Source organism: Vulpes lagopus, chromosome 7 (genome assembly GCF_018345385.1).
Source record: "Vulpes lagopus strain Blue_001 chromosome 7, ASM1834538v1, whole genome shotgun sequence".
In the NCBI taxonomy this organism is placed as follows: domain Eukaryota; kingdom Metazoa; phylum Chordata; class Mammalia; order Carnivora; family Canidae; genus Vulpes; species Vulpes lagopus.
This window is the reverse complement of record NC_054830.1, coordinates 116,971,191-116,994,530: the sequence shown is the minus strand read 5'-3', so window position 1 is coordinate 116,994,530 and position 23,340 is coordinate 116,971,191.

Genomic DNA, 23,340 nt, shown 5'->3' with positions numbered 1-23,340 from the left:
TTCTAACAAGAAATTAACATTCTTGAGCAAAAATGATCATAGGATCTGACCTCTTACCTCCCTCTGGAAGGAAATTATATGTTCCAAATTCCTCTATCTCTGGATAACATAACACTAAATCAAACAGTTGGAAATAGGGAAAGATTTGATATCTCTGATTAGAAACTTTTATGAATCCAACAGTAAATCTCCCCAGTTCCACAAACGCATCAATTTCAAACTATCTTCCTGAATCCTCTATTCTTTTAACTGCTTGATTTTATGACTGATTGAAATTTATATCAGTTATGATCATTATAGCTATTGCATACTGTAATTCTTTTGTAATTTTAATAAGTCAGCCTATGTCATTCCCCACATACAATAACTTCCTAAAATAGAGTAAGGGAGTTAAATATCAGGGATATGATATTTTTGGTGTAACTGCAGATCTGGGTGCACTACTCATTTTTTTCTGAATATGCCACGTCTCAGAGTGGGCCCTTGCGTGGCTAACCCATGATCCTTTTCCTTTCTGTGTGAGGTCTGAGAAAGTGAGAATACTGTCAGTGTCCATGAGTGAGGGTTTGAAGGTAGAAATCATTCAACATGTCTCACAAGGCAGGAATGTGGTACTAAAGAAAAGAAGGGGTCAGGAATTCAATCATTTCAAAAATCAGTGTAGAAATTTGTGTTAAAAGATAGTTTTTAAACAGGCAAAATCGTGATTTTCATACAAATATCAAATGAATACACGTCAAGATTTTATTTAACTCATTATTTAATGAGAGAATCAGTAGGATGTCAAGATGCTTTATTCTGAACATCAAACCTCTATATCACCCAGTAATCTTTGTGCCCAGTTATAAGTACTTCACAATTTTTCCTAACACTAGCATAATCTCGATGTCCTCACGTCCACTCCTCTGGGTTTACCTTCTTCCTTAATATCCAATTTAATATCCAAGCCCTGATCCCTACACCTTAGGAAATCTTGCACCCTTCCTGATGTAATTAACAGTTCTCCTTTTGTCACTCCCTAAAGCAGCACTAACAGAAGGCTGGAGGATTTAACAGATTCCTCCCAAGGGCTTGGGAATAACAGAGGGGAAATAAAAATGCAGCATAAAATAAGATTTTAACATTCTTAATTTTTTTAAGGTTTTATTTATTTATTTGGAAGAGAGAGAGAATATGAGCAGAGTGAGGGGGAGATGGAGAGAAAGAATCCTCAAGCAGATTCCATGCTGAGCATAGAGCCTGACACAGCGCACCATCCCAGGACCTGAGATTATGACCTGAGTAGAAACCAAGAGTCAGAAGCCCAAACAACTGAACAATCCAGGTGCACCAAGATCTCAACATTCTTAAAGTTTATCTGGCTATCTCCACTTGTAGGAATTTCCCCTGGCTGCTTTACTTCATAGATCTCATCCAGTTGTTGAACTTCCAACATACCTTAGTTCCAGGGCATATACTGCAGCAGAAGAACATCAAAATTTCACAGAATTTCACTTTAGCAATTTTCTATTGAGGGCCTTCTGGCTAAGGTTGCAGTGGTGGTAGTTCGGGGAACTCGAGTTTCATAAGCTAAAAAAAGCCACTGTCAGGTTTTCCTAAATAACTCAGCCTAAATTTCCATCCTTAAGAGGGGAAGAATGAGCCAGAGTTTTAAAATGACAATTTTCCTTAACACACTCCAGATCAAATCCTCAGACAGTGTTCCATCTATCGCAAAAGTATACAAGGAAGAAAGAGTAAAATGTATGTGTTTCCATTTCTTTTTTTAAGATTTTATCTATTTATTCATGAGAGACACACAGAGAGAGGCAGAGACCCAGGCAGAGGGAGAAGCAGGCTCCATGCAGGGAGCCCTACGTGGGACTGGATCCCGGGACCCCAGGATCACGCCCTGGGCCTAAGGCGGTGCTAAACCGCTGAGCCACCCGGGCTGCCTGTGTTCTCCATTTCTAAGCAAGCTGCATGTGTTATGTGATTTCTGCTCCCTGATAGTACAGGTGGTGTACATAAATTAGACTCTAAGTAGTTTTAAAGTTTAGAGGTAAACTATAAACTATTAATATGTAAATCAAATTTAACAATGTTACTAAATTACCAATTAGAGAAATATTTTCTTCTGAATATTTCTAGAAGTTAAAATTACAGATGTTAGAACTTCCTAGATGTAGACAATAATAAAGTAGCTCATTTTAAAATGTATTATGTATACTTCTAGTAAAGAAGCTAAGATGGCTTAAATCAGTGACACCTCTTCACTGAATGATACAAGTCATCAAAACCTAGGAAGGAAGGACAAAAACAATATAGAAAAGGAAAACAGAAGAAAGGAAATCTCCATTTTGTTTATTGTAGCTATTACAAAACTCTCTCAAGTATAGCATATGTTGATTTCCATGCCCTCACCTAGAGAAGGTAGGAGCCATGGGAATATTGCCATTTTGTAGACAAAACAACTAAGGCATACGGAGGCTACATGACTTGTCCTCCATACAGAGTTTGAAGCAAGAGGCCCAGGTCTGGAAATCACATCATCTGACTCCAAACCCAAAGCTTATTCTTTTCCACCATGCCACCCTGAGTTTACAGAACATAATTTTAGTTATTGCGATACAGGTGTAACCAATCACATACTTTTAGAATTGTCTGGCAAATTCAATAATTTTAATACTAAGACTCTAGGTTTCAAATTGATTAGAAATCATCAATAAGACTTCAATACTCAGCATAAATACCCTAGAACTATAAGACCCACAGCTGATGGAAGCAAATGTTCCCGTAATTGCTACTAGTCCTCTAATCATGGCCCTGACTCCTTAAACCTCCTGCCACCTGGCTGTACTTCTATCCTAAATGATTGGTCTTGAATTACCTAGAGTTGGGGAACCTAAAGTATCTTGTTCAAGGGACTATGACTGCTACATCATCCTTCCCATTCAAATCACAGCACAGAAGAAATGTCGAGGGCAATGATTCAGCCCTCCAGCTACTACCCTGACTGCTAAATTCTTTTAATTTCACTGATCTTCAACATAAGAACTTCCTTACTTCCAGCTAGGCTATCATCCCAGGCCACTTCCCTTTCTAAATTGCTGCTATATTTTCCACTACTTGTCTGCCCATACAGGATCAGCTCATAGTAAATCTATGTGCAGTACAGGAAACATCCCACAGATAACGAATTTTACTGATATCAAGAATTATCAATCATCACAGCTCCATTAGCCTCATGCTGACAACATAAAATAAATTAACACATTTGCTAGTGTTCTTATAGTATATGCTCTTTGGATACCTTGGTGCTCTTTTTACCATAGTTATTCTTTGGAGATACTTGGTTATTCTGAGAGTGGGAGAAACAGAGAAAGCTCACACTTATCAGCTTCTCCCATGATTAGATCCACCTACCTCACCCAAGATAATATTATTTTCCTTTATTAAGTAGGCTCCACACCACATGGAGCCAAGTGTGGAGCTTGAACTCATGATCCTGAGATCAAGACCTGAGTTAAGATCAAGAGTTTGACACTTAACCAACTGAGCCACCCAGGTGCCCTCCAAGATAATATTCTCAAAAAAATAATTTTTCCTGAATCATTTGGGGCTTGCTATTGGAAAAAGAATCTATTCTAAAAAGAGCTGGTACTTAATGCTTTGGAAAGAAATTGTCTTCTTAGGATTTCAAAAGGAAAAAAGAATTTTCTGAAGCATCAGTTGTTTAAAAAAAATATTTTTTTCTAGTGTCACCCACTCAAAAATTGTAATAAGAAAGTAAATTCAATTTTCACTTAAAGTCAGCATGAAAAACTCATTTTGTATTCTTCAAACTTCTTTCAAAATTACTGAATTCCAAAATCTCATTAAGAGCTGCTTTTATGGGACACCTGGGTAGCTTAGCAGTTGAGTGCCTGCTTTCAGCTCACGGCATGATCCTGGGGTCCTGGGATCAAGTCCCACATCAGGCCCCCTGCGGGGAGCCTGCTTCTCCCTCTGCCTATGTCTCTGCCTCTCTTTGTGTCTCTCATGAATAAATAAATAAAATCTTACAAAAAAGAGCTGCTTTATTGTCTTGGCATATTTCTTCACATATTGAAATCTCATAGGTTTGAGACTGAGATTAGACATATGAATAGAGACCAGTTTTATATCAATTTGTAAAGCATCTTTCTGTGTCTGAGTATATGGAAGCAAGAATAATTTATTTCATGAAATCAAATATCTTCAAAAGTTATTACATTTTAAAACATTTGCATATCTGAACGATGAATCACAAGTAAGGTGCCCTTATGGAGTGTGCCTCAGATTTTCCCAAGCAACTGCTTCCCCAGTGAAAAAGTAATTAAATAAGTACTTAAAAGAGTGAGATTTATGTGTGTCAATTCACCAAAAACATGGTTTTTCTAACGAGATAAGTAGTTTGAGTTATTTCCTTTAGAGAATAAAAATATGGTCCATTCTTTCTTTAAAATTTATTAGGAGTAGTATGTGTGTGTGTGTGTGTGTGTGTGTGTGTGTGTGTGTGTGTATATATATATATATATATATATATATATATATATATTATATCCAATAAGGGGAAAGTAGGCAAAGGTAGAAACAGAGAGGAAGGGACAGAAATTTTGCCAGAAATGTTAGCACACTTGTACTAGGTAGGATTCATCCAGAATGAAAGAAACACAGACATTGTCCAGAGTGGTTAACACCAGCATTTTGCATGTGGCATGCATTCCCCATAGACATGTATTGAAATAATCAACCCGCTATACTGTAAGCCCTAAATCCCCTTTCTACCAACACACAAGGGATCTAGGACTCAGCTGGGGCCCAACAGTTGTTCTTAAGGCATCCCTGAGAAGCATCTTCATTGGGTGTCCAAAGAATGGAAGAGCTAAATCTACAAGCCCAAGTCGTGCCCCTAAATGACTTCTGGGCAGGCTGCAAATGAGACAACATAAAGCAAGAGCAGCAAAATCCCTACTCACATAAAGAATGACAGCCAACGGAAATTGGGCTTAGACCCTGTCAACTCCTGGGCACTCAGCCAAGCCCATCAATGACAGTACACTCTGCTTCAGCCCACTCAGGTTGGAGCCACAGCACTCAGCCTTCTCTCTGCTCTTCTCCACATGGCCAGCTTCACATTTGTATTCTCTTTATCTGGTTGCACCAGAAGTCTGCTCTCATCGCCTTTCACAAGACCCTGGAGCAACTATTCAGAAAGAGTGTCAAATACCCATGATGTAAGACTGCAATCATAAGCAATACAAAAATGACTCCTGGGGTAACTGGCTGGCTCAGTAAGTAGAACATCCATCTCTTAATCTCGGGATTGTGAGTTCAAGTCCCACGTTGGATGTGGAGCCTACTTTAAAAAAAAAAAAACAGTCTCCTAATTCAAGGATGGTTGGAGAGTGGGGATGGGGTGCAAGGAGAAATTTGCATGGCTCTGTTGTCAGAAAACATAACAGCATGATTCTTTTCCCCTCTTCCACTTACAGAAAGAATCACAGAGAAAGGCTAAAAACCACTATCGCCAGCAAACCGCATCCAACATTCACATTCTGTTCTAGAAACCAGACTTTCCCAAACATGTGCCAAACTCAGGAGCAACAGTTGAATTCACATTTTCTGTCCACAATTTCAACCTTTTTGCTCTTGATTACAACAATACGATGATGGAAATTAGTAAGGAGATGGGGAAGTACAGACAGGGAAGTGAAACAAAGGTGAAAAGTACCAGGTTATTGAGCTACAGATGGTGCAGCCACACCTCAAGACTCCAAAGAGAAAAAAAAATCGACTCTTACTCAGAGAGCGGGCAAGCGACAGAGAAGTGGGAGAAGGAGCTGCCAGGGCTCTCTTTGTAAGTGGAAGAAAGCAGCTTTTCACTTTGAAAAGCAGGTGAAGGTTAAGCCCCTGGGGAATTCCGACTAATGATTCTCTTTCATGAACCAGCACATCTTAAACACATTTCCCTCCAGAAGTGGCATCATCATTTCATTTCATGGTCAAGGTCACTAAAATGCTCCAAAAATAAGTTTAAGCATGGAGCAAAAGGAAGAAAGCAAAAAAAGAAGAAGAAGAAGAAGAAGAGGAGGAGGAAGAAGAAGAAAGAAGAAGAAGAAGAAGAAGAAGAAGAAGAAGAAGAAGAAGAAGAAGAAGAAAAGAAAGAAAAAAAGAAGAAAGAAAGAAAGAAAGAAAGAAAGAAAGAAAGAAAGAAAGAAAGAAAGAAAGAAGAAAGAAAGAAAGAAAAAGAGATATTTAAAAAAAAAACAGCAGCTTTGACAACAAAATGATGATGTGAACAGGTACACTGACTGTGCAGCGGCTCAAGGCTCTCATCCTGTCAGGAGGTCATTTACTCCCGTGGATGTGGCCTCTGCATCTCTTTCTTCCCCTAATGACTCAGCCTATTTTCAACGGCTGCACATTCCCAGGAAGAACGATGGCAGAGGACATACACAGTAATCAGAGCAATTAGTTTGGGGAGATCACATAACACTGAGCCTAATACAAGAGGACAGAGTTCAAAGAAAAACTTACAGTCTGACATTTCTTCAGGGTCACTGTTAGAGGCCCCCGACACAGAGGTCACAGCTAGTGTGGACTGTTTCAGGAGTATGGCAGGGATAAATTCAGCATGTTAAATTCATCACATCACCCAAGCTAAGCTTGGGGACTTATTGGATGTTTATTTTTTCAGTCTTTAATCCAGTACCAAGTCTTGTCCTTCTTTTCCTGTAGCCTCACTGATAACTCTTTTTATCCCTTTATTCCATGTCGATCCAGGCTACAGTTCTCTGACACTTCCTGGCTGTCTGCAACAGCTCCCTGTCGTCTGGTGACATCCAAACTTCAGTCCAGTCTGCATTCCATTGTCAGGTCCATGTTCTTAAACCACCATTTTCTCTAGTTCTTTCCCACCAATGTAAAACATGCTTTAGTTGCTCTTTCTTCTAACAACAACAAGGATAATAATAATAGTAGATCTCTTAAGCATATGGTCCTCTCCAACCACTGCTGAACTCACCTCTTTTCTTTATCATTGTGTATTGGGAAAGCATGCTCTTCACTCAGCAATGTCATGTCCTCAGTCCCCTTCTTCTGCCCATCTTATGCCGCTTTCTATTCCTTCTACCCCATTCCACTAAGGCTCTGCCCACCAAATCCAACCACATGCTTCCACTTGGGAAAACCAACAGCAAGATCCCATCCTTTCCCTTCAGGATCTTAGTGTAATGTGTAATAATAACCAAGCTCTCAGGGGAACTCCCTTTGCCAGCTTTTAAGATCACACTCTAAAACATTCTTCCTTAGATCTTTCTTTTCTGTCTTCTTTTCCAATCCCCCCCCAACTCCCAAACTTCCATGTTCACCAGGTTCAACCTGAGTGATACTTCCACCTTTCTATTCCAAGTGTGATACTTCCACCTTTCTATTCCAAGTGTGATACTTCCACCTTTCTATTCCAAGTGCCCAACCCAATAGCACCCCTCGCTCAAACCACCATTCAATTAATGCAGGTTACTGGCTAACAGGCTTTTTTCAGATTGATGGTGTCATTTTTCTATCCCAAAGCTGCCCATTGTATGCCAGGGAAAGTTCAATGTCCTCAGTCTAGAATTAAAAGCTCTCTACTGGGGCACCTGGGTAGCTCAGTGGTTGAGCATCTGCCTTTGCTCTTGATTACAGCAATACGTATCTGCCTTTGGCTCAGGTTGTGATCCCGGGGTCCTGGGATGGAGTCCCACATCAGGCTCCTCACAAGGAGCCTGCTGCTCCCTCTGCCTAGGTTTTTAGCTCTTTCTCTGTGTCTCTCATGCATAAATAAATAATCTTTTTTAAAAAGAAAAAGAAAGCTCTCTACCATCTATCTTTTCCTCCCTTTATACTTCCCCATTTCCCTTCTCCAACATAAATTTTTCCCCAGAAATCACATCAGACTCCCAAGACTTCACTCAAGTAGTTTCTTTGTCCTGATAAACCCTTACCCTCAACTCTTTTATGCCTACACAAGCTATGTCCATCTTCAATGATCTGGTTCAAATTCTATCTCTTCTCCAAGGGCTGCCTGACCACTCAAAGGAACAGCTATCTTGCCTTCCTCACACCTTCCATCAGTTTTCCTCTATTCTGCACGTGGATGCACGCTTTCATAGTTACTTACTTTTTGGAGATGGGATCTGGGAGGGAAAGAAGGGTGTTATGTGTCTATAGCGGGGATGGTGACTGGAAGTGTGAAGGAGTGTGTGTGCATGCATGGGCCCTGGGGTAAGCTTTCCTAGGAGGCAGTATATCCATTATTTGCGAATGGAATCTCCTCCTATCAAATACAGCAACAGACCTCTACTTGGGGCTCAATAAATACTTGGTAGAAATAGATTTTAAATTGCCAGTCTTTATATAGTCCATCCTGAAAGACCTCATGGTTTATGTCCTCCCCTCAAATTTATATGTTCAAATTCTAACCCCCAATGTTATGGTATTAGGAGATGGGTCTTTGGGACATAATTAAGCCATGAAGGTGAAGTCATCATGAGTAGGATTAATATCCCTATAAAAAGAGACACAAGAGCGCCTGTTTCCTCTCTCTCTCTGCTCTCCACCACAGGAGGATATGAGAAGCCAGCAGTCTCCAATTCAGAAGAAGTCTCTTACCAGACCCCGTCAGTGCTGGGACCCTAATCACAGATGTCCAGCACCCAGAACTATGAAAAATAACTTTCTATTGTTTATAAGCCACTGAGTCTGTTATTTTGCAACAGCAGCCCAAGCTGACTAAGACACCATGAACCACTACAAACTCTCCAAAACAAAACCCTGGATATGCAGTGTGTGGGGTGAGGTTCCCTGAGGTCTTGGGAAAGGAAATCATCCAATGACTTCCTTCCGAAAAAAATATGACCCAGGTCCATCAACAGATGAATGGATAAATAAACTGTATATACATACAATGGGATATTATTCAGTCATAAAAAGGAACTGAATTTTTACATGTCCTAAAATATGGATGGATCTTGAAAGCACGCTTAGTAAAATAAGCCAGACACAAAAGGACAAACATTCCATGTATATGAAATGCTGAGGATGGGCAAATTCATGGGGTCAGAAAGAAGAACAGAGGGTGAGGGAGGCTGGAGGAGGGGAAGTGGGATTTGCTGTTTAATGGGCACAGAGTTTTTGTTAAGGAAGATGAAAAAGTTTTGAGTACAGGATGGTTACACAATACTGTAAATGGATTCCATGCCACAGAATCGTACACTTACAAATGGTGAAAATGAGGACTATTGTGTTCTGTATATTTTATTGCTAAAAACAAAAATGTAAGTGAGATGAGCAGGTCATCAGGAGATGAGCAGATTCTGGAGAAGGTGGGGAGCCCCACTGCCCTTGCCTGGCAACCACTTTACCTCTTCCCCATGGACTGTGTACACACAGATGACACAAGCCAGCTGAGCATTATCTCAGACCATGTTGACACTGCCCTTGGCATCTCCATCAGGTGGCAGTTCCTCTCCAAAACAAAATGTACCAGAGAATCCAAACTCCCTGGAGCATCTCAGCAGCTAAGCTTCTCTGCAGGGGGAGGCAAGGATTTAGTCACTGGGAGGCTTTACCTCTCTCTGGAGTAGTACATGTTGAGCAAGAATTTCCTCCCTCTGAGCTTCAGCCTACTAAGGTAGAGTGGAAGAAATAGCATCTACCTTGCAGAGCCATTGTGCTATTTTGTAGCTCAACAAACCTATGATACCTAAAACACTTGTGATGGTGTCTGGCACCCAGCAGACTCTCAACAATGGTAGGTAATAATAAGAATCATGATTATTATGAGTCTAATATTCCCTTTTATTTACCAGCACTATGCCTCCCAGGACTGCAGCCCAGAGAGTTAACCTTTCAAACATCATCAGGAAAACCAACATTTGTTTTCATTTGCTGAATCCCTGAGAATACAGAATTGTATCTTTCTCAGAGATTTGATGGTTCTGTATCAGAAAGAACATATTGCAAACTACTGACTGGCATTGGCAGTCACAGAGACGGACAAAGGAACAGACCCGGGGAGAAAATGTTTGGGACTATGGAACCTGGAGACTCAGTGAGTGATGAACTTTGCTAGACTCCCCCAGGCTGTGCCTGTCTCAGCATTTCTGAAGAGCACAACCAGCCCTGGTACTGCAATCACTGATGCCACATCTAAATCTAAAATAGCATACCTGACAAATGCCCCCCAGGAAATGAGGATACGCACTTGAGTCTCAGCTCTACAACTTTCCTGTAAAGAGGGGGATTGTGTCCTTCACACACATTCTCTGGCTGAGGTGTGCATGTGAGGTAACTTTAAGCAGAGATAATGATGGAAATTAGGGATGAAAGAATTATTAGGTCAGTGGGCCCACTGCAATATTTAAGAGAAGGTAATTGGATCTTTAAGATGAAAAATGTAAAAGAGGAAGAGTAGATACCACTCTGTGCTGAGCACTCACAGAGGAAAGTCAAGTGATATACACAGTCAATCTTTAGGTTTAGAGGCAGGGATCCAGCCCAGAGCATTTTCCATCTTTTGGAGGAAAGGGCTCCCTGATTTTCCTGCACCGATTTTCAACTCGCTCTTCACCCACACCACATGTCTATGCTCATGCTCCAAGGCAATGGTTGACCAAGAGAAACACAAGAATCTTGTAGAGATTGGGATAGACAGCATGGCATGTGAAGGAATGGTGAAAAAGAATCAGTTATTGGAGTCTCCAAGGAACATTGGCAGAAGAGGCAGAAGTGAACAGAGAGGAGGAAAATCACTTTCTTCATAAGGGGAAAGAACAGAGATGTTGTGTTAGGTTCTTTATTGTGTCTTTTGCTCAAACCTGATATCTATATGGAATTGCCACAGAGAATGCTCACACACCATGAATTATATAAACACATCTGGAAGATCCTGGATGGATCATTCCAGCAACTTAAACGGAATCTAGACTAACAAAATTCATAAAAATATTTGAGGATAAATGAGAGCAAAGGGGTAAGTGAAAAACCTTGAGAGCATCCAGCTTCGTATATCGTCTTTATACAAAGCTTTGATAAAGAGCCCAGTTTAGTATTTTACGTTATTCAACACATATTTGATAATACAGCAATTTTCATATAACCAATGATGGGAATAGGAATAAGACATATAAAAGAATACTGAAGATATTTTAGGTTTATCAATGTCTATTTCTGCTACATATTATTATGCACACATGTATACACATACACACATTAAGGATATACATATACCTATATACTCACATATATCACATCTATACATATACATATACATGTAATAGAAGATAATACTTATCACAAATTCCCTATAAGGCAAAAATTTCAAAATTCTTTATTTTTTTAAAGATTTATTTATTTTTAGATAGAGAGCACAAGCATGGAGGAGAGAGGGAGAGGGAGATAGAAAAGGAGAATCTCTAGCAGACTCCCCCCTGAGCTCAGAGCCTACCTTGGGGCTCAATCCCATGACCCTCATTTGACCTGAGCCAAAACCAAGACTCAGTCACTCAACCGACTGAGCTACCCAGGCACCCCTCAGAATTCTTTAAATTCATTAACTTACTTAATCCCCACAGCTACCTCATGAAGTAGGTACCATCAGCATCCATATTTATATAGACAAAGAAACTGAAACAAAAGAAGTTTAGTAACTTGGGCAACATTTCCTACAGAGCCCTTTTGGAAGGTAAACAGACTCCAGAATATATGTTCTTAACCCACAAGAAAAATGACACAAACAATCACAAGGTATAGATAGCACTTGGACCTGGGCATCCTCATGTCTAAATTAAGCCCTGAGTGCACCTTTTGTTATTCACCGAACACATTGAAACAATTGCAATAAATGTCCAAACAAACAATTGGAAAAAAATGTTTGAAATTTAAACTAGTTTGGGAGATCTGGAACAAGATAATCCACTGAGATTTGAACATATTGTGTTAAAGATTTTTTTTTCTTCCTCTTGTCTTTAAAACTGTTTGGAGTTTTCATGAGCTGTAAAGACCCAAGGGAACAAGTCAAAGTATCCTTGCAGAAATTCTGAATACCACTAAACCTAGCTGTCAACCATAAATCAGTATCTAGCTATTTTCCAACCGATTTATAAAAGTGTAGCTGTGAAATACATCTAAAATACAAATCTGAGCACATTTATCTGAGGATGGTACTTTTAGCAACAACCTTTTCAAACAAACAAATGCTGACTGTCTAAAGCAAAATAATTGCTTTGTGTCAAAATGTTGGGGGTGGACTATTTAAGTCACCCGTGAAGCTGGTATGATAAATAGTGGAATTTCACCGGATGGCAGCTTCATTCCAGCTACCCGAGGGCTTAACGCTAGCACCAACCCAGATCTGATTTTTATTGAAAGAAAAAGAAATCTGTCAGAAGCCGACAACATTTCTGGATTTCCAGTGAATAGTCTCAGAGGTACTAACATTTCATGCTCAAGATGAATTCAAGACTCGGCGATTCACTCTAGCATGTGTTCTGTATCATATTCTGAATCAATTTTCTTTTCAGAGGTATTAGTCTATTGTCCTGGAAATTAGACAAATGCCACATTTCCAATGCCCCTTCTATGTTCATTCTCATGACTGCACATTAGCTTTATTCAACAAAATCAACCAGGAAAAAATCAATACAAAAAGAATTTTCAGCCTCTTTGAAGCTCAAGATTTATAGAAAAGTAGATATGTGCCAGGACCATACGAGGTTCTGAACAAATGCAGATGTCACTTACTGGTATTGTTTTATTTGACAACAATTTTTTGATCACTGGTTCATTGTCATATATGTTCAACTGGAAAGCTCTGGGCATTTTGTTTAATTATAGTTGACAACCTGATACACATAGAAAAGTCTGATCTCCGTTATAATTCATAGCTCTTAAGTAGAAACTTGGGATAATCTAAAATATAGATCTCTGAACTGTTTGTAAAGGGGGGGCCACATTTTGTTCTAATTTCTAAGTACACAGAAATTCTCTGAGTTCTCTACCAACAAGAACACATAGCATTTAAAAACAACAGCATTGCAAGCTCTGCTCAATCATTTAAGGTAGAGAGAGTCTGGAATTCAAGTATATATATATATATATATTTCTTATTTTATATATAATATAAAATAAGAAATCTAAGGGGGCAAACGTCTTCTTTTAAGAAGACAAAATTTGGGCAACTGGGTGGCTAAGTTAGTTAAGCATCTGAATCTTGGTTTTGGCTCAGGTTGTGATTCTCACACATCATAAGATCAAGCCCCTCATCAGGCTCTGCACTCAGCAGAGAGTCTACTTAAAAATTCTCCCTCTCTGCCCCTCCCTGCACATGCTCTCTCTCTCAAATAAAGAAATAAATCTTTTTTAAAAAAACAGCAATTCAATATACACATAGACTGGTAAAGATAACTACTAATTTTGCCACCATGCTATATTTCAAAGGCAAAAAAAAGGAAAAAAAGCAATTATTTTCTCTTATAAGTGATACCAAAAAAGGTCAAAGGCACACAACTTCATTCTGTGGGTTATGGTTTTACGACACCATGGTTTTTCACAATGCACTTTGTAGAAGAGTGTTAAAGTATAATTCATGAGCTTTTGGGTGCTCAGACTTTGCACACGTTGTATACAGAAGTCCAGAGGGCTTGGCACAAACCGATGTATAATTAGTACTGTCAGGTTCTGTCTACTGAGTCATTCTATCCAGTATACTGGATGCTTTGTGTATTGAGTGTAATCTTAATAATAACCTTTTCAGATTAACAAGCTAAGGCAAAGAACTTTATACACTTGCCCCAGAGTCACATGATGCCACATGAAGAATGTTCGCTGGCCTCAAGCTTAGATCTTTCTACGAAGTTGACCTCTTTCTTCTAAATCATTTTCCTCCCTAATGTTAATCCACAGTACACATCCTACTGCAAATACTCAATACAGCTTGCATCTTCATTTTTAAAAGCCGCAATCAGGTGTAATGAGGATGTTAACTAGACCTATTGTGGTGATCATTTCAAAATATATATAAAGATCAAATCATTACATTGTACACCTGGAAACAGAATGTTACATGTCAATTACAGCTCAATTAAAAAAGTGATAAAATTATAGTATAGGTAATCTCAAATTCCTGGCAAAAGTAATAAATTTAATTTAAAAATAAATAACTTCAAAGAACTATAGAACAGAAAGCAAAGTCTTATGCTAATGGCTCCCCTTTACCACTACAACTGCCTACCATATTAAATTAATACTGTTTTAGTAAAAATCTCATTTATTTTGGATTCTTTCCTCTTAATTTAACTGAGAATTTCCAGGAAGAGAACTGTATGAAAGAGAGGTGATATGTTTTCTAAAAGTGATACAATTTCCCCTCTGTTAATACAGTCAGCATAACAATCAGTTGACTCATTTAAATGATTTATTTATTTTTAAAATCACAGGCCCTGGAAGGCAGAAAAATACATTTAGTAGATCTATGCAGCAATGTGAAACGTATGTATATGTTTAGAGAGAAGGGTGTCTTTAGACCTATACTTATACCTAATGTAATTTTATAAAGTATACAATCTGAGATTTTAATAATGGAAAATTGTTAATACCCATTAATGTTCATTTTATTCAATATCTGCTCTCAGGAAAATGAGAGTTATTGTTCCTCTTGTATAAAATATATACACAATATATGTGGCATTACTTTGAGATGTTATGAAATGTTCTCCTAAACTCTGACAGTTTCATTATTTTGGATTGTACTTTCTATCTGCATGATTTTATTTCAAATAGTTAACGGCTCATCCACAATGTATTTTTCACAAAACGTACTGGCAGACCTAGACGAACTATCTGGCTATTTTCTATGACACCTCCCTCTCTCAGACTTTTTTTTTTTTTTTGTATGGGACCTGAATAAAACCTGCCTCCTCATCAAAACCACACACTTTGACGAAATTTAGGATTGTGCTCAGAGAAGTGGTTCATGAAATTACTGAGCACCAAATGGAGAATGTTTCCAAAGGCTTAGAAAATCCAAATGAACAATGCATCGCTAAAGACAAGTGTTTGTGCTAAACTCTTGATATTCAAATTAGGGAGTGCTGAAAACTCCCTAAAATTGGTTTGCAGGAGATACTTAGTTTGCTTCTGTGATGTACAAGTTATCAAAATTTTATATTGCATGAAGAATTTATAAACATGCTCTACTTATTTAAAAAAAAATCCACTTCCCAAAAGGATCTCATGCACAGGATGGAAAGCAGAGGTTTCCATGTCACAGCTGTGATGTTAGCCATGAAGGACCTCCTCTAAGGGAGTGGCAGTAGAGCTACAAGTCACAGGCCTACTATTTAGGAGTGAGCAAAATGCTCAATAAACGGAAAGCCTTTATATTATTATGTTGTTGTGGGTTTCAGCTGAGTTTGAGCACTTTCTTTTTATCATTTAAAATAATGACATATTCGTATAATGTGTGCTAGTTGTTGACACTAGCTACACTACATAGACATTTGGGAAGCTGTTTGATATAAAGGGAGACATTCAGAGTCAGAAAAATGTGTGTCCACACCCTACATAGATCTAACTCTAAGCTCATTGGATAGGAAGTCACATACTTTATACAGAAAAGTTATAGATATTTTATTAAGAAATATCCTTAAAAATTAATTAAAGCTAGCTAATACCTTCCCAATTGTTTTCTTTTCTGTTCTACGTGCATTTAGGAAGTCTCATTTGAACATGGGTTTGGGTTTATTTTTTTAAGATTTTATTTATTTCTTCATGAGAGACACAGAGATAGAGGCAGAGACATAGACAGAGGGAGAAGCAGGCTCCCTACGGGGAGCCTGACGCAAGATTCAATCCCAGCACTCCGGGATCATGAGCTGAGCCAAAAGCAGACACTCAAACCACTGAGCCACCCAGGGACCCCTGAACATGGGTTTTGAATGGTGAGTTTAGTCCATATAAGGGGGCTAAGATTAGGAGATAGAATCATGGCCAGTTACTCTAAATAATTAAATGTATATAGTTATAATAATCATTTTTAAAAATTTGCACCACATGCCATGAACTATTTTAATCCCTTTATATTATTATTTTATTTAATACTGACACAATCTCTGAAAGGTCATATTCTTATCCCCATTTTACTGGTGAGGAAACTGAGTCTTAATGCAGCAAAATGACTTTCCTAAAAGCATATACTCTTACATGGCAGAGCCAGAATTCAGACTCAGTTCTCTTTTACTGCAAAGCCCTTGCTCTAGGCACTATAGCTTCTCAAAAATATCCTCAGGTACATCTCATCAAGACCCCACTTTTTTCACCCATATACTTAACACTTAAATTGAAGGGATTCAGTAGAATTTTACCCAACCTCCAACATCAGCCGCTTAGGGACTAGAACTTGATCATAGGCTATAAGGCAAATCTGTTATTTAACTTTAAACCATAAATGCCATACAGGAATACAAATCTCTTCATAGCCTAAACTGAAACCCGGACCTTGCTTTCTTAGAAAAAGTGGCGGGGGGCGAGGGGTGGTTCTCCACTTGTTAGGCAGGAGTCAACAAACCACATGTTGTTATGAACAGCCACTCAGGTAACATTAACCTCAGATATGGAATAGATTTTGAGAAGAAAATGATGCCTGAAGTGAGTATGTGAAGAAACATAGAACTCACGTGGACAAATCTCGTTTCTCTGAGTGGCATCTCCAGAGGAGGACCAATCACTGAGCCTGCCCTTTGGGAGCAACGTGCTCCACTGGTTGTACTAAGAAAACCATAAACCAGGCTTGCATCCAGAAAATTCTGACAGAGGGCAGCAACAGGCTCCACCCAAAAACACCCTTCCCTCCTCTATCCTCCTCGATAAAGTCTCTCTCCTCCTTAGGACCAGCTATAAAATATGGGGGGCCCAGAGCAAAGGGAAAGTTTTCTAGAATGACAGCACAGCACTGAAATATGTGCAGAGCCTGCAAAGCACAGGGCTGGGGCAACCACAGAGGTTCCCTTCCCATGAAGCCAGCTCTGTTTCTCCCTAACACACATTCCTACAAACACAGACAAAGCCTGTTGGGCTTGGATGGCTTTTACTCCTTTTCAACACTATATTTGATGTTTCCTTTGTGTTCTTTAACTGGATGATGCTGGTGGTGAGCATTGGCCTCCTAGGAGCAAGGCTGGGCCCCACTTAGCAACAGCCCACATGGCCTGGCAGGCTGTCCCTCAACAGTCAAGGCCAAGAGCTCCTTATGACACCACAAGCAATGCGTAACACGTTATTTAGAAGTTGATGATCTGATGTAACTCTCTAAGCTAAGATTTTTCAGACAGAGCCCTTGAAAAGACAACATGGTGCTTCTGAAGGCCCCAACATAACTTTAAACATAGCTAATTCACAAGTATGCCTTTTGTTTGCTTGTTTTCTCAAAACGAAACACATGTGTAACAAAAGGTGTCAGTGCAATGTGTCCATGAATTCTCTTCCTTTCCTAAATTCAAAAAAAAAAAAGAAGCCACAGCATGTACTTCAACTGTTTAGTCCTCTTTTTATGTTTCAAAGGCTCCCCACCAGTTGAGCGGCATGATCATTTGCACCATCTGTGCAAGGGCGAGAAACACATTATTATCCAAGCCAACGCTAAGGGTATGCTAGCAAGAAAGGCACCAACTCGTCAGAGAAAGGTTATGCAGAAAAGCTCCTGCCAGAAGACTCATGTTTCCTTCTCTTTCTCTCTCTCTCTCATTTGAAATTCATGAAGATGAAGTGCAGCTTTTGTTTCCCATCAATGAGATGAGCCTTAATACACTCTTGCCAAAAGCAAGCTAACACAGAGTAATTGTTTTTCATCTAAATTGCATGTCCAACCTGCTTAGTCTTCAAAGAACATAGATGCTACAGCTTTGATACCCAACTGCAGAATGACAAAGGAGAGGGCACAAGGCACATAGGCACGATGAGAATTTTTAATCACCCCCTATCTATCAGCAAGCCCTGGAACTCTGGGGCAGTAAGAGAGGAGAAAAAAGAGGATATTATTCATAAGGTAGATAAGGCTCCATATTTCATTCGAGACCAACTCCTTTTTTTTTAAGGGGGAAAAAGTGATTTAGAAGGAATTAAGATTCCCCAAGGTGTTTTTAATCTCTTTTCACTCCAGGGCCAGGTGCTCATGTAGCACTTAAAAGGGTTTCAAAAATGAAAGTAAATGCCTAGAACACAGAAAAGAGATATCCATCTACACAAAGCATCTGCCTTTGTTTAAGAAAAAAGTAGTTTCAGCTTTATGAACTTCACATCCAGACATTTTATAATTTTGATGCTTTAGTTCTTAAAGGCTTTTTCTCTGTGTACACTACAGTCAATACATAAAAAGAGACAAAAATCATCAATATCTAATATTTTTTTATATATCAAACCTCCTTTCTGTCAACGAGTGAGGTCATTTAATTGCACATAACTGTAGAGTGTTTGCAAAGAGGTCTATGTGATGTGAATAAAAACCACCCAAAGAGACGGGAATGCTCCAATCGGCTATCTCTACTGCTTTTAGCAGGTAGAGATGCCATCAAAAAGCTGGGTGGATTTTGTCATTGATCCCCATGCTTTACTGCGTAACCAGGTGCTGAGACAAAAGATTTGATTCTGTTTACTGTGTTTGTTCCAGGTAATTTAATTCTTCTTGCCTGGTTTAAACTTCTATTTTCTAATTACGTTGCTAAGCTCTACCAGGACTGGAGTGCTACTACCTTGCTTGCACTCAGAGAATGTGACACAAACTAACTTGCATCTGCAGCTGTCTGTAACTAGAGCTACTATTCTACATCATGTCAACATGACAAGTTTTTGACCCTAGACAGCCAGTAAGAGAAAGCATCTCCCAGTCTACTGCCAAATAAGAGATGGAGTACTAGCAAGTGCATGAAGCTGAGGAAGGCAGAGCAAGGGACAGTGTGGTTAGAGAGGTGGGCATTCATGTCAGCTCTGCACCAAAGGCACTACACAGCATCACCTAAACCCTCTGAGTTCCGGTGTCACCAGCAAACTGAGAGCCTTGGCCAGTCTCTGAAGTGACTCTTCCAGTACTACAAGTCTCTACTTTGAATTGTGGTGCTGTCCTTTCTTACTGGAGAACCCATTTTGGTTTTGCAATAGAAATGGCTTTTGTACCATACAATTATTAAGATGTTATTAAACACTAGAAAGTGCTGGCATTGTGTAAGGGCTTTGAAAATAAAATGTCAGTTTATTATTATTATACTGCAAGTCTGGATTTATCTAGACACAAGCCAGAGATGGAGAGAAATGTTAGAGACATTTACTAGAGACCCATCACTTAGCCTTTTATAACACAGGTAGAAATGCTCTAAGAGATTTCTGTGAAACTATCTTATGGTTTAGAAACTGGACCCTATCCCCATCAAGGTCCAGGTACTTCTCAAATACCCAACTCTGCTTATGTATTAGCTAGGAAGTTGAGACTCATAGTTGTGGTTTTCAAAAAAACAAACAAACAAAATGAAACAAAAAAACCCAACTTAAGAAAATAAGGGAATTTGGGGCTTCTTGGTGGTTCAGGTCACAATCTCAGGATTGTAAAATAGAGTCCTGGGTGGGGCTCTGCACTTGTGGCAGCAAGTGCTTGAGATTCTCTCCTTCTTTCTTTGCCCCTCCCCCTGCATGTACTCTTTCTCTCTCTCTCTCTCAGATGAGTAAATAAAAATCTGTAAAAAAAAAAAAAAAAAAAGAGGAAATAAAGGAATTTATTGATTTGTATAACCTAAATTTTCAGAGATATCACTAGCTTTAGGTATGGCTGGATCCAGACATTGATGTCACTAAGGTTTGGTCTCTCTTTTAATTCCTTGGCTCTGTTTCTTCAAATGCTTCCTGCCTTCTTAGGCAGGCTTTTTGTATATGGTAGCAAACATTCCCCTCCACCCCAGCACCTCAAAGCTTAAATGGAGGCTAGGCAGGAAAAGAACATCCATCAGCTTCAGATCACATCTTAAAATTATAGTTATTCTTCCATGTTTATATTAAATTAGAATAAGTCAAGCCAGTTGGTATTGTGTAGTGATTAGAGACCCAAATTGAAAATTTCCAAAGAAGGCAATGGCACAATGCCTCACAATGGCAGCTCCTTCAGGATAGAATCTCTATTTCATCTCTGCTAAAATAAACTTTTACACCAGGCTTTCTTTGGTTGGATGCAATGGTGTCTTTAATGAGCCTGATCACTAAAGTCCGTTACTTTGCCCCAGTTTACAGAAAGTCAAACACTATGTATTAGAGGTCGATATGTACAATGAAAAGAGAAATCTGGAAGACAAGGATTCTAGTCCTGACCCCAACAGTTTGAAAAGTCCTTTAAACCCTCAGTTTCATGAGCCAAAAAATAAGAGTGCTAAATGAAGTAATTTTAAGGTTGGTTTCAGGTTCTGAAATGTGATGAATCCATGTAGCACAGACCCTGCTGTTATAATGTTGCAGGTTTCATTTTTTGCTTTCTTGATAAGTCTTTCCCTCAACAAGGGAAACCCTTGGTTCAGAACCCTAAGAAACACTGACCACTAAAGTAGGTCAGTAACGTCCTGCAAGAGATGAAAGCATTCTGGTGGCTCAGCGGTTTAGCACCGCCTTCAGCCCAGGGCCTGATCCTGTCGAGCCAGGATCGAGTCCCACGTCGGGCTCCCTGCATGGAGCCTGCTTCTCCCTCTGCCTGTGTCTCTGTCTCTCTCTCTCTCTCTCTGTCTCAAATGAATAAATAAATAAAATATTTTAAAAAAGAAAGAAAGCATTCCGAAGTTTTGCAGGAAATAAATAGATGAGCCAGGGGCCCATTACCCTGAACACAGCCTTCCACAGGAAAATAAGCAAGCAGTTCTAGAAAGCAGTCAACCCAGCCTCAATGCAAGCTGAGTACCCACATATTGATCTTCTGTCTGGCTGGGTCATGGGTTGCTGGTATACATTAAGTAGGGAAAAGATGGAAAATTACATTAATTTGAATGGCTAAATCAATATTTAACAATGCAGTTAGTGGTAGTTGACCTCAAATGCACCTTTAATAAAACAAAGGTGATTCGGGCCAGCCTCCAGCATATGCCATTCAGAAATATGAATTAATGCAGAACAGACGTGTAAAAGAGCCCTACTAACACAGACACCTTTGTAGATGAGGCTGACCGCAAGAAGGTCGAAGTGGCTCTCTTACCAAAGGCAACATGAATTTTATTCATGTGATGCTGTGTCTTCATTTATCACCTCCCTCCCTTGTCTCAAGGCTTGGACAGCCTTGATCTCAGCTTATTTAAAAGTAGGAAAAGGATTTCTACAACTCTTTCCCCAGAAAATTATAAATCTTTAGTTATAGCTTTGTAACCTTGAGCACTCTCTCCGTGAGCAAACATAGATGTTATCAGTTGTTAGGAAGCCTGTCTTACTGTAACATGATTTGCATACATTTGCATATAAACATATCCGTGTGTACTCCACTTGCATTAAGGATTACTGAGGTAAGTTTGCTTATATTCAAAGACTGCAAAAAAAAAAAAAAGACTGCAAAAAACAAAAAACAAAAAAGAAAGAAAGGAAGCAATAGAGGCAATGTCTTCAAGATGTCAGAGAACAATCTCAGATGTTTATTAGCTATCAGGCTCACAGATGTGAGACTTTTTAAAATTGCCTTGCTGCCTGCAAACTACCTTAAGCTATAGAGCATTCTAGTTATCACTACTAAGGACTTGGTGATAACACGCAGGAAAAGGTCAATCTAAGAATCTATTTCAATATACCTTAAGGCAGCAGGAGGCACTAGGGATTTCCTGCAGGAGCAGAGGCAAGTTTCCCTGATTTTGTGACCTAAAGATGCCAATGCCAGCGGTGCCATTTCCTTCACACTCCGGTTTGGTTGCAAGGACAAATGTGTGATAATTAGAAACCTCTCCTGAGACATTTCCCTTTGATTTGTTGTTTGGTGATGACTACAGTTCCTCTGCAGCCTTGCCTTTCTCAGGTTTGTCTGCTGGTTACCATGGCAATGCGGCTCAGTGCATCCTAGGAGCTAAATCAGCATTCTGCCTCATGCAAGCTGCTGGCAGTGGAACTTCACTAAGAATGGGGCAGTAAGTTTCGTGGTTGAATGTAAAATCAAATGCTGAAAATATGATCACACACTTGAAAGAGTGGAAAACATTCCACAGAACAAGATCACAGTTTCTTTGTCATCAAGGACAGAGAACAAATATCTGATCACTCATAGGCCTAACCACAAGCCCTCTGGTTGGGGAGGGAAGGCGAGTGCAGGGTGCTGGCCATAATTGTTAGAGTCCCCAGCTAATGCCAAGACACAAACAGAAGTTGCTTGTGACCCCAAGAAAGTCAAGCAACAGCTTACTTAGCTCCTGAGAATTTCCTCTGCTCTGGGCATCCCACATACAAACCACTGGGCACATCCTCCTTTTCCCATAGCTTCTATGTCTAAATATTCACTGCATTTAAGAATATTGTTGGAAACTCATACCGATGAGTGCATAAGGTTCTTAGTGATAAATGCCTAAATCAAGAAATGAGAAAAATCTGGGGATCCCTGAGTGGCTCAGTGGTTTGGCGCCTGCCTTTGGCCAGGGCACGAGCCTGGAGTCCCGGGATCGAGTCCCATGTTGGGCTCTGGCATGGAGCCTGCTTCTCCCTCTGCCTGTGTCTCTGCCTCTCTCTCTCTCTCTCTCTCTCTCTCTGTGTGTGTGTCTATCATGAATAAATAAATAAAATCTTTAAAAAAAAAGAAATGAGAAAAATCTCAAGTAAGCAACCTAACTTTGCATCTCAAAGAACTAGAAAAAAAAGAATAAACAAAGCCCAAAGTTAGAAGACACAAGAAACAACAAAGATCAGAGTTCAACCAAATGAAATAGAGACTAAAAAGACAATAGAAAAGATCAATGAAACCAAGAGCTGATTTTTTTTAAGATAACATAATATTGACAAACCTTTAGCTAGACTCAGCAAGAAAAAAGGAGAGGAGACTCAAATAAATAAAATCAGAAATGAAAGAGGAGACATTACAACTGATACCACAGAAATATAAAGGATCCTAAGAGACTACTATATGTAGTTATACCCCAATAAATTGGACAACTTAGAAAAAAATGGTTGAATTCCTAGAAACAGGCAACCTGCCAAGACTGAATCATGAAGAAATAGGGAAGCTGAACAGACCAATTACCAGTAAAGAGACTGAATTAATCAAAAACTTCCCAACAGATCCCTGGGTGGTGCAGCGGTTCAGCGCCTGCCTTT